Source organism: Canis aureus, chromosome 14 (genome assembly GCF_053574225.1).
Source record: "Canis aureus isolate CA01 chromosome 14, VMU_Caureus_v.1.0, whole genome shotgun sequence".
Classification (NCBI taxonomy): Eukaryota; Metazoa; Chordata; class Mammalia; order Carnivora; family Canidae; genus Canis; species Canis aureus.
Genome location: NC_135624.1, coordinates 33,062,599 through 33,075,201, shown reverse-complemented (window position 1 = coordinate 33,075,201; position 12,603 = coordinate 33,062,599). Strand labels below are relative to the sequence as shown.

The 12,603-nt window shown below is 49.4% G+C and overlaps 1 long non-coding RNA gene across 5 annotated transcripts in view; it reads right to left on the bottom strand.

Annotated features, from left to right (window-relative positions):
* Nucleotides 1-12,603, bottom strand: part of LOC144283347 (uncharacterized) — a 61,877-nt gene that overhangs the window by 21,396 nt on the left and 27,878 nt on the right. For 2 of the 5 annotated variants that reach the window (XR_013351864.1, XR_013351865.1), the window contains exon 3: nucleotides 11,954-12,422. This is a non-coding gene — a long non-coding RNA (uncharacterized LOC144283347). The other 3 variants (XR_013351866.1, XR_013351870.1, XR_013351863.1) reach the window with 3 other exon arrangements.

Here is a 12,603-nt window from a genome sequence, read left to right as displayed (position 1 = left end):
CGCCCCCACTCTGAGAGCTGCTAGTGGGGCAAGACTAAATTTCAAGCTCTGCTGGAGGCTGTTGATGTTCTTGTGCCCCTGCTGGGCCAGGCCGGGCACTGAGATGTCTGGTCCCAGAGATGGGGGTCTCCGCACACAGATCCCTGGGAAAATGCACCTGCCCCGGCGGCTTCCAAGCCAGAAGCTGCCCATCATTCTGCCGTCCAAACTCAGAGCGCCTCTCCCGTTGCTCTGCTTGCTCCCTGACCTGTGACTTAGGGGCTTGAAGCACCTCCTGAATCTCCAGTTGGTACTATTCTCCTCCCACCCACCCACCCCCAAACACCCTTCACCCATGAGCACTTTGACCAAGTGGACAAATAGCACTACGTCCTTCCCCACCTCGTTTTCCTTCCATTCCACACTGAGAAAATCAAATCCGATTCAGCATATGAAACAGTGGTTAAAAGCATAAACTCTTGACAGGATGAGCACTGGGTGTTATCCTATATGTTGGCGAATTGAACACCAGTAAAAAATAAATTTATAAAAAAAAAGAAATTTTCATTTATCATTTTTAATAATTTTTTTTAAAAAAAGCATAAACTCTTTGCCTCTCTGTGTTTGAAATAAAAGGTATTGTTTTTTAATCCAAAGGCATTTCTAATTCGCTGCCGGGTTCAGTTTGCTGCACTCAATCTGAGATGCCACTTCCCTGAGCGACACAGGCGGGTGTCAGGTACAGGCTAAAGCAGCCCCCGGACCCCCTTCGGCCCGCCCTGGGTGGGCCATTTGAGAAGTCACACACGCACATGGAAAGACGTCAAGACGTCAACATCCGAGAGGTCTGCAGAGGCCCAAGGCACCCAGGTCAGATGCATCTGGAAACACGTGAACACCTACGTGAACGTCGCCCAGGCAAAGGCCACGCAAGCTGTTTTGTTCATCCAACAGTTTATTCAACAAATGCTCACCTGATTGTTTTGGTACAGAGTGTCTAAGAACTCGCCTAGGGTCCTGCTCTTAAGGAATGGCCAAACTGGTGGGGGAATCAGAGAGGCGGATAATCCATGACAACGCGACACGAGGGCCCTCGTGGAGAGACACGCAGTGTGCAGGACAAGAGAGGAGGAAGAGCGAAGCTGGCCCTCCAGGAGGAGCAGGAGGGCTGCCCCAGGAGGAAGCATTTCAGCTAAAGTTACTCAGCATCCTCCCCGCTGCAGGGGACCTCGTCCCAACTCCCACTGGCCTAAAACAAAGAGGGAGTTCCCTGGCCCTAAGGTAGAGATCCAGGTTCGGGGGACCCAGGAGAGTTAGCCGAGAGAAAAGTCAGTTCAAAGGCCCTGGGGCAAGATTCTCACCACTTCTTGGCTTGGCTTTGCTCTTGGGAGCCCCTCCTTGGGCACATCCCCCTAAGTAATGGTAAGGAGATCCTATAGGTTATCCGTTCAGCAAGTCTGGAGAAAAGCAGAGCTTCCTCCCCGCAGCGCCCGGGCTGGCTGACTCCCTTGGCCAGTCCCTGCTTCCAGCGGGGTAGAGGTGCAGGCTGGGCGGGCGGAGGAAGCATGCCATCCCTGGCACAAGGGGAACACGGAGTGGGGCACACGGGCCCTCTCCAAACCATGTCCCTAAAGGAGCATGGGGAGCCCGGCCCTGCCCTGCCAACTGAGGCAGCATGGGGACCCAAGGGACAGGCCTTCCTGCCCCCGGTAAGCTAGCAAATGGGTAAAACACAACGGGCAGGTGCAGTAAGTAAGATGCTCAGGGAGCCAAATAAACCAAGGCTAGGGTGGGGTGGCTGGGGGAGGGGCTCCAGGGGCCACATTTAAGGGGTTGTCGGGAAAGATCCCCAGGGGAGGAGATGACACTACAGAAGCTGAAGTGGCTGAAAGTTGAGACAAGGGAGTGTCTGGGGTTGGAGGGAAGAGTGTCTCTGAGCCTCTGAGGCTGGAAGGGACTTGGCAGCCCTGAGGGACAGCAGGGGTCCCCTTGACCTCGGCAAGGGAGGGAGAAGAGCCCCTTAGAGGAGGTGGAGGGGAGAGCACTCAGCACCTTGGAAATCACGGCAAGGACGTGGATTTGATGCCGAGGGTGACAGCAGCCCAAGGGACCACCATGGGGGGACACAGTGTGCTGGGGGGTCAGATGCTCTGATCGGGGACCAGAGGGTGGGTCCCTGGGAGCCAGGATAAGACACGCTCTGTTCAGTGTCCGCATCGGTGTGTGAGTGGACCTGTGGGAGAGAGAGTCTCTGACAGAAGGAATGGCCTAGAACAAGATCAGGTAGCCAAGGGCAGCATGCCTCAGGGACCTGCACCTGCAAAGCTAGAATATTTAGAGGAAGAGACTGGGTCTGGGTCGGAGCCACCACGAGGAGGGCACAGGACAGGGGCCGAGTGTGGCCGAGGCTGTACGCCAGGCCCCAGACCCGACGCTGTTGACGGTCAAGGGCGTCTCTGTGGGGGTGAAAGTCTTGCAGAACCAACCCCTCCTTCTCATCTTTTCTCCCAGGAAAGGTGCTGATTTCAAAATGACCACTCAAGGGGAACATAGTTTGCTTTCAGGTTGCCCTGAAGGGCGTCCTGCCAATGCAGAAAAAAAGGGAAAAAAATATAGAGTCAGAGGAAAAAAAATTTTGGAGATGGTTTAATTTCATCTTCTTAAAAGCATGGCAAGCTCCACATTAAAAGTTCTAGATGAGGGACACCTGGGTGGCTCAGCGGTTGAGCATCTGCCTTCAGTTCAGGGCACGATCCCGGGGTCCTGGGATCGAGTCCCACATTGGGCTCCCCGTGGGGGGCCTGCTTCTCCCTCTGCCTGTGTCTTTGCCTCTCTCTGTGTGTCTCTCATGAATAGAAAAATGAAATATTTTTTAAAATCCAGATTAAAAATATTATAAACAGATAACGTTTTTTTCTTTGCTGTCCCAGAAAAGGGTAGATGGCACTGGGGGTTCCCTTGGCAGATAATAATATTGGTGAACATTGGAGAAGTGCTACAGTTGTCAAGGCAGCATCTACGTGTGCATATCATTAGCACAAGCAGCAGCATCTACAATGCACTAGAGTTGCACTCTGCGTCAAGTGTGCAGGGCCCAGAGTCTTAGGAAATCAACCCCCCCTGCCAGACACTTAACGCAACTCCACAAACACCCAGGAACCCCACCTGTGTGCCACACGCTGAGCCCAGCTCTGGGGGAACGTGGCTTCCCTATGGGCCAGGACAGTCTTCGAGACCAGGAGACACGGACACAGTGCTGCAGGATACAGCAGCCGTGCCCAGGGGCGCGACCACGAGCTCTGATCTTACATCACGTGCATTGAGCTTCTCACAGTTGAAGTGTTTTCTCTTTCACAAATTCTTTATTTTTTAAGGTTTTATTTGTTTATTTGACAGAGAGAAAGAGAGAGTAAGAGAGAGAGAGAGAGAGAGAGAAGGGCACAAGTGAAGGGATGGACAGAGGAAGAAGGAGAAGATGCTCTGCTGAGCAGAGAGCCCGACGTGGGGCTCGATCCCAGGACCCCAGGACCATGACCTGAGCCAAAGGCAGACGCTTCACCGACTGAGCCACCCAGGTGCACCTCGTGCACAAATTCTCACTTTCACAGCAACCCCTGTGCACCAGGAATTAAGCCAGATCTCTGTGACGCTGGTGTTTTGGTGAATAGGACTCCATTCCAGTCTTAAAATTCTGAACCACCTCATACTGCACCTCCTTCTACCAGGTGTCGCAGCTTCTGCTCTCAGGCTGAGCTGCGTTTTGCATTTAATTCTTGGTTACTGAGCACGTGTGTTACTCTCTCTATCTTTGGGTAAAAACCCTGAGATTAAGAAGGACCCCGGGTGGCTCAGTCGGTGAAGCATCTGCCTTCGGCTCAGGTCATGATCCCAGGGTCCTGGGATCGAGCCCTGCACTGAGCGTGGAGCCTGTTTCTCCCTCCCCCCTCCATTCATTCTTTCTCTTTCTCTTTAATAAATTAAATTTTATTAATAAATAAATAAATAAACAAACAAACACACAAACAAACAAACACTGAGACTTCCATCAAATGAAGCGCTTCAAGGTTACTGCCTCGACCTGACCCCAAGCAGTCTGGCTCAGTAATCCATGCTTTCAACCCACAGAGTTCTGTGCCTGGTGTCTGAGGTTGGGAGTTGAGCGTGAATATGGTTTCCAGTAGAGGTGTTATTTCTAATCTTCACCATGATCTCTGAAAGGTTTGTTCAGAAGTGGAAGCAGAGGGACGCCTGGGTGGCTCAGTGGTTGAGCATCTGCCTTCGGCCCAGGGTGGGATGCTGGAGTTCAGGGATCGAGTTCCACATTGGGCTCCCTGCATGAAGCCTGCTTCTCCCTCTGCCTGTGTCTCTGCTTCTCTCTCTCTCCGTGTCTCATGAATATATAAATAAAATCTTTAAAAAAAAAAAAAAAAGAAGTGAAAGCAGAGACCGGGTGATAGTAAACTAACACAGGTATCAGAACTCACTCACTTAGAAGGTGTCAGAAGTGGGATCCAAATCCAGCTCAGGCCCATGGAACCCACTGAACGTTGTTGCCCCACAGGACTTGGCATCTGCTAACGACTCACCATAATATATCCTAATTCATATCGCCTTTGTCTTCTTCTCTTGTCCTCCTGGAGAACCCAACTGGCACATCCCTGAAGGTTCGGATGTGGGCAGAGGGCGTTTTGGCCCTTGCCTCGAGATGCAGTTCCCTATGGGTCCTGGGAGGAATGAGGTCATCAATGTCTGCCCAGGCACAACCAGTCAGACCCCAATTCAACTAAATGGTCACTGTGTTAATCGTGTCACTGTGCTGGAAAGGTTTGCCTGCTTGGGGTAAAATCAACAGAGCTTGAATGACTGGTCAGTTCTGCTGTCAAGGGAGCTTTCCGGTGGTGGAAAGGACACCAGACACGGAACCAAAGCAGTTGCCTTCCCATCCTGGCCATGCCACGTGTTCTCTCAGCTCTAAAACTATTCTGCAGCTCCAAGTCCCTCAACTCTAAAATGGTCATCACCCCGTCATGAGGTCTCAGTGAAGACAAACATGGGAAAGCACCTAGTGCTCCTTCCACTCAAGGTAGATGCTCAAAAAACACTAGCTAAACTGGCTGAATCAGAACCAAACCCCTGAAGTGTGTTGACTAATGAGGGAACATGGACGGAAGCGGTCATTACCACCGTGTGGATGAGACAAGCAATTAAACACAGCTTCTTCTTTCGTTGAGTGGCCATGTTTGTAGAAGGGTCTTGTAAAGCCAGGCCCTGCACCACCTCGACAGCCTCTTGGCCAGGCCAGTTGTGTGTGTTGTTGGCTTGTAGTCATTGCTCTGAATTTCCACGAAGAAACTCAACTGCACAAATCCTGGAAGCCACCTGAGGATTTTCCTCGGCCCACTGAGCTGCTCTGGGGCCCTTTCAACACTTAAGGTCAGGAAGAAGGAACCTGGTGCCAGGAAGGGTAGACAAAGGGGCCCCACACCAAGGGGTAGGAACTAGCATTGGGAGCAGGATAGCCTAAGAGTGAGAGCTCACTCTTCCACAGAGTGGCTATTTGACTTTGAAAAAGCCACTTCCTTTTCCCTCTGGGTTTCCTCAGTGAGAAGGGGTTGGGGGAGAAATCTAATCACACAAGAGTTAATTAGAAAAAGAAATCTTTCCTGAGCTCAGAGGAGCCCACCACAGCCTTAAACACGTTGCGTTCGCCATCTTGTCTAATCTTCATGACCAGCCTGCTGACTGGGGGGAGCCTCCTAATTTTACAAATGATGAAACAGGAGGGTTTGTTGAGTAGCAAGCCCAGTGTCACAAGGAATGAAGCGACAGACATGACTCTGGGGGCTAGTCTATGAGGTGCAACTTCTGAACATGTGAAGACACTCTTCTTGATTCTTTCGTTATGATGGTCTCTGAGGATCAAGTCTGACACATTGGGAGTTGATGTTTCTAAACAAAGTCTGAAACACATGCTGGGTGAAGCCAACCCTCTGGGATTTCATTTCAGTGCTTCCATCCAAGTCAAGAGGGGTTTGAAGACCAAATAGAACACATCACCATGCGCCTGCTCCCACCTTCTGTGTCCTTCAGAGAATGGCCCCGTGTTCCCTGGACCACGCAGGCAGAGACCTGCCAGTGTCTGCCCCATGCCTCCCTCATTCCGCCCAAATGAAACGAACCCTCCCACTCTTGCCCAACTCTATGGGTCCATTCCTACTGCTCCTGGGAAGACCCAACTCCCCCTCTCCTCTCTCTCAGCCTCTTCCTGACATCCCCTCAGCAACTGCCTTGCCCCTGGTTTGCCCTTGGAAGCACATTCTCCACGATCTCCATGGTGTTCATTTCAAAATGCATGTCAAGTGTCATCATGCCCCTGCCAAAGCCTTCCCCCGGCTCCCAAGAGCCAAAAGTAAAGGGCCACTAGAGCTTCCAAGACCTGCTGTGATGTGGCCGTCCCTCCACTTCCGGCCCCATCTCCCCACCACCCCTGCGCAAGGCGATGCTGAACTGCATGTCTCCACCTCTGCTCTTCCTCTTCTCAGAACTCCCTGCCCACACTCGGCACAGGCTCACACTTCACTTGCCAGCTCCTCTCTGACCTTCAAGATTCAGCTTGGCATCACTCCACAGGGAGCTTCCCTGAGGCCTGGGAGGTCCCTCCCCGTCTGTCTCACCCATCAGAAGTGACTCTAAATTCCACACAGCTTTTCTAAATGTCTTCAGACCTTGCCACCAGGACTTCTGGGCTGTGGTGCCAACATCTTTAGCAGGCAATCCCTGCTTCCTTTGGACAACATGGTTCTAATCTAGCTCAGTGTCCCCAAGTCAAGACCAGCGCTAGCTCAGAGGAGGTTCTCAGCGATGGGTCACGAGCAGGACAAAACCAAATTGTTAACCCAGAGTCTCTCTAGAATTTCTAAAACCTTCCGCTCCTGCTCTACTAGTTCTTTACCAGTAAAAAAAAGGTATGCATTGTTCTCTAGGCCCACTCGTTGTTCCAGAACACAGTTCCAGCTGAAAGGGCAATGGGTTTGCTGGCAGCCTTCCTAATGCTTGTTCCTGGCCCATCTTCTTATTCTTATTTCAGGTACTTTGGAACCCTCCCCTCACAGTATCTGGAGGCAGGAGAGAAGGACAGCAGCCAGAGTCATTTTGGTTTGTTTTAGAGTTTGATGATTTGAGAAAGAAGAATGTTGCTCTGTGGCCACAGAGATGCCTATGACTAATTTTTTTTTTGACAAGTCCAAAACTGCAGGGTCAAGTGAAAATATCTCCAGTGAAAATTGTGGTGTGATAAGTAGGAAAGAAATCACATTTACCAAAGACCCACTTCATCAAATACCAGCTCTGCACCAGCCATGGGATCTGTGCTTGACACTCATTGTTTTATTGAATCCTCTCAATATACTTCCATTTTCCAGATGAGAACATTGAGCCTCAGAGAGGCAAATATGCTTCTTCTCAAGATTGTGTGATTATTACAGATCAAGAGCAAGGTTAAAGGTTAAAAAGGCTCATTGCCCTGCTCCCTGTGGCTGCACCCTTTCTGCCAACTGTATCTGAGCGGGGCTGGGGGTCAAGGAGCAAGCGTCCAGGGCAGTCTGCCATCCTAAGTGAGGAGTGGAGGGCCTCCTTTGGCCTCTCAAGCCTACAGTTTCTATCCTTGCCTGTTCTGAGGCTTGGTTTCCTGAGGGTTTTCATGGAAAGAGTCTCGCTCAGTTAATAGACAAGTCACTTGCTCTCTTTAGATCTACATTCCAGGGGACATTTTCCAACTGTGCTCCTTGGAAGTCCTGAAGAACCAAGGAGGCTGCATTGGGACTCCAGGTAGATAAAGTAGGTGGGGCTCTGGCCAAGTTTCCCCTTCTAACTTCCACCAAAGTAACTCTACTTTGGTTGGCCTAAGTATGAAGCCTTCATGAAGTTCTTATGAAGAAAGATATCCACTGCTACTTATGAATGAATGAATAAGTCAGCAAAAGAATGAGTATAATACCCAATTATTATGGAGTCTCAAAGGCCTCCTTGCTCCCAAGTACACTAGTTGAAAGTATGATTGACCATTCTTTGTACAACAATGGCATCAAGAGTATTAATGTGTCCACCCAAAGCCAACACCTCCCATGGACTTATAGTGCCAAAATGTACCAACATACAAGTTACTTCTCCTTTGCTTAGTCTTCCCAGGCATCATTCACAGGGTGCTTCACAGTTTGTAAAGCACATTCATACATATGGCTGCACTGTAAAGTAGTGTCAGTTCTACTACAATCCGGGTCTTCAAGATTTGGGAAGTTGCCTTGTAATGGCCCCACAGTCTTGCTAACATCCTCACTCCATCCCCCTTGAACTTCTGGAAATTTCCATTTGCCCTTAAAGGCCAGTTCAAGTGCTAGCATCTCTGGGAAACCCTGCGTCCTCCCTTGCTCTATCTGGCCCTTCCTCTTCTGGAGCCCAGTTTTGACCCTGGTGCACCACGTTCCAAGTATGTTGCAATTTAGCTGTTACTCATCCTTCCTTCCTTCCTCCTGTACTATGACCATCACAAGAGCAAATGGCTCAGTTAACACTTGAGATGAAGAATGAAAAACAATGAATGAGTAAGTGCATAGGTACCCAGCTTCTAATATTAGCTACACTTCTACCCCCGTGATTTCCTGAGTAGAGTCAGTCCCACCCTCACACTCACGATATGGTGTGTCCAGGAGGACCTACTGATCTGCAACTGTACCAGGTATAAGGGACACAGTGGGGACAGGAAAGGCAAGGCCCTGTCCTCACAGCGTCTCCACCTTCTGTGTACGATCGGAGCACTTCTCATGAAGAATGGTCAGTGTGAGTATTGATGTTTCACACCCCTGCACCCAGCTCAATGTCTGGTGAATATTAGGTGCTCAATAAATGTTTGCTGAACAGATGTGACCCATCACAAGCCAGGTGCCTCTGCCTCTGGATCCTATCCAGGATCCAAGACTAAACTATGAAACACATTTCCTCATATTCCCAGAATTCAGGCAGCACCCTGAGCAAAGAAAACTTTTATTCTTTGATATTTACACTATTCACCCTCAGGACAGGGGCATTGAAGCCCTTTCCTGTGAGCCTGTATGAGCACACGTGTGCATATGCATGTGCACATGTGCACACATACACCATTTGGAAACAGTTTTCACCTTACGACATGACACAAACACAGTTTCATGCCAAGAAAACAAAATAGAAATGTGTCTTCTTTTTTCAGCACTGCCCTGGAGGCCACAGAGGCAATGAGGTGGGGTGGCAGGCAGCTTGTCAGGCCAGGGGTCTACTCGGCCACCTGTTAGCTTTCAGAACCCAGGGAAGTCACTTCACCTCTCTGAGCCTTAGTCTACTGGTCTTCAAATCAGAATAAGAACAAATAGAAGCCCACATTCCAGTTACTTTCTCACTTTCCCTGATAATGTTATGTGGAAAAGGGAGGTCTGGAGACAAGATCGTGAAAGCAGGCAGGAGAATTCAGGTGCCCCAGAAGCAGATGGGGAAAGCCAGGTGTCCATCCTTGTATGTCCAGGAACTAGGAGTCAGATAAATCTCCGTCAAATACAATTTCTGCCTTCTACTAGCTCTGTGACCTGCAGCAAGTCACTTCAGCATTCTGGGCCTTATTTTATTCATCTGTAAAATGGAAATAATAATAATGCTTGATCTGACCTCAGGATTGATAACTATTAGGTGCTTCCTTTCTGCCTCTGTTTATGTCCTCACCTCTCTATAATAGTCTGTTAGCAGTTCACTAAGTGCACCAATGCTGAGCTCAAAACATGGTGCGGCACCCTCCAGAATAGCTACAGTACAAAAGGCAAAGTTACTAAGTGTCCAGGTGTTATGGAACAGCTGGACCACTAAGTCTGTGGGGCAACATCTACAAAAGCTGAATACATGCCTACCCTCTGACTAGCAATTCCGCCCCTGGATATGTTTGCCCAGATATGTCCCAGAATACCTGGAGAAACACTGTTCATGGCTGAGAATCACTCAGATCTCAACCACTATAGAATGAACAAGTAAATTAACTGTGGCATCTCCCCCTACCCCCGTGCAATATTACACAACACTGAGAACACAGCCTCTATGACTACACATGAAAGCATGAATGAATCTCACCAACACCGTGTTGAGAAGGAAGCCAGAGAAAAGGGCAGGCATTAGCATGTGTGCTTCCATCTCTATGAAATCCAGAAATAGGAAAGACTAATCTGCAGTGGTGCCATTAGAAGTGGGTGTTGGGCCATCGTTAGTGGAAAAGACATGACAGGAAATCTTCTGGGAGAAGTAAGTAACCATGAGCTGATTGCACTCTTCCTCTTTACCTGTTTGCAGATTCTGTGGAGGTGTGAGGGTTCATGCAATCTGCGAGAGTTCATTGAGTCCTATGGACATACACATGTTGAATGTATTTTCTGTATGTTTGTGATACTTTATTATTTAAAAAAAGAAGGAAGGGAAGAAGGGAGGGAAAATAGAAGAATGGATGGAAAGAAGGAAGGAAGCAAGCAAGGAAGGACAAACATTTCTTTCAAAGGAACAGCAGTATGGCTGACAGCTGACTTTTCAACAACAATGACGCAAGCCAGGAGAAAATGGAATGACATCCTCAAATTGCAGAAGAAAATGCCAACTAGAATTCTACATAGGCAGTGAAAATGAACTTTTTCTTATTTATTTATTTATTTATTTATTTATTTATTTATTTATTTATTTGAAAGAGAGAGAGAATGAGCAGGGAGGAGGGGCAGAGGGAGAGAGACTCTCAAGCAGACTCCAATGCTGAGTGCAGAGTCCCACACAGAACTCAATCTCCAGACCCTGAGATCATGATGTGAGCTGAAACCAAGAGTGGATGCTTAACCGACTGTGCCACTCGGAAGCCCCTGAAATCACTTTTGAAAAATAAGAGTGATATGTTTTCAGGCAAGCCAGAAGAGAAAGAAACACCAAACAATGACCGTTCTTTGGACAAGTGGGGACAAGAGGCAAAAGGTCCCGGGGAGAAACACGGAGGTGTGAGGACACTGACGAGGGCAAACAGAAGTGAATGAGGACTACACAAAGCAATCATTGTCATGCTTTGTGGGTTTTAAATATATATGTCAAATCAAAAAGCAACACACACACATGCACACACAAAAGGAACAAAAATGATGCTAAGATGCCCTTGCCTGCAGGAAAGCCACATGCATCCATCAGAATGGCCATGACAAGCCACGGACTTCTATGCAAAGAGCTAAGTAGCAGTAAGAAGCGCTGGCTAATTAACTGCTTCGGGGCTTGACAGGTAGCTTGCTTTTTACTCATCTCAAGCACTCATAAATCAGGGAGGCTCACAGGTGAGGGAACTGGGGGGTCAGACAGAGGTCTAGACCAAGATTGCACAACTGGAACTTGAACCTGCGTCAGCCTGACTCCAAAGACTCTGCTTTAACAAGTCCGTGGCCATGGTGTGCCATCCTCGTGTGCTTGGGTCGGCAGATGCATTCTACATGTCCCTACGCATTGGCAGTGTCTGTCCCTGGGTGTGTAAATGCAGCGGTTAGACTGGCAACCACCACACTCGTTAGGCACTGCTATGCTCTGCTAACTAGGTGAAGCACAGAGAAGGTCAGTCGTTTGCCCACGATCCCACAGCTAGGACGTGGAAGCATGAGATCTGAACCTGTCTGGCTCCTTTTCTCTTGCCCTTAACTGGGGCAAAAAAAAAAAAAAAAACATAGCACAAAGTCTGCATTCTTGTCCTGCTCATGGAGATGCTACAAAATGTTTCCTCTGCATGTCATTCCCCCATATAGAAAATGGGGTGGTGAGGATGCATTACCTCTAATTCTCCCTCCCAAATGCCACCACCAGCTGCACCAATTGGAACACATGCACATAGGATGCACACGCGAGCGCACGCACGTACACATGGGCACACACACACACGCATGCATGTACATACCCCAGTGATGGTTGAGCCAGGCTGTGTTGCAAGTGGAGCTTGTATCCCAGTAATTATAAGAATTCAGTACGATAACAGCTGAAAAACACTTCACACACTGCAGAGTTGAGGCCCTGAGGCTCAGAGAGGCCAGGGCACCGGCGCAGGGTCGCACAGCAGCAAGGGGCAGAGGGGAAGTCCCTGCCCCACCCCACCCCCATCTGTCTATCTCCGCACCCCAGCTCATCCTCAGGTCTCAGCTGCCTCTCTGCTGGTGCGGTTCCCATGCTCTGAGGAGCCTTTCATCGGCTTGTTTGTTCTGGTTCCTGTCGGGGCACAGCACTGATATATTTTTACATAAATCTTCCACGGTTTTCGTCCAGGGATGGAGATGCGCCAGACCTTCAGCTCCCCCTTCCAGCCCGCTTCTCGCATTTCCCTCTCTCACTTGGTCTTGTTCCAAGACTCTGGTCTTCCAGATAAAGGGGTCCTGTAGATGGGATAGAAATCCTGTTCCCGGGATCCCTGGGTGGCGCAGCGGTTTGGCGCCTGCCTTTGGCCCAGGGCGCAATCCTGGAGACCCGGGATCGAATCCCACATCGGGCTCCCTGCATGGAGCCTGCTTCTCCCTCTGCCTATGTCTCTGCCTCTCTCTCTCTCTCTCTCTCTCT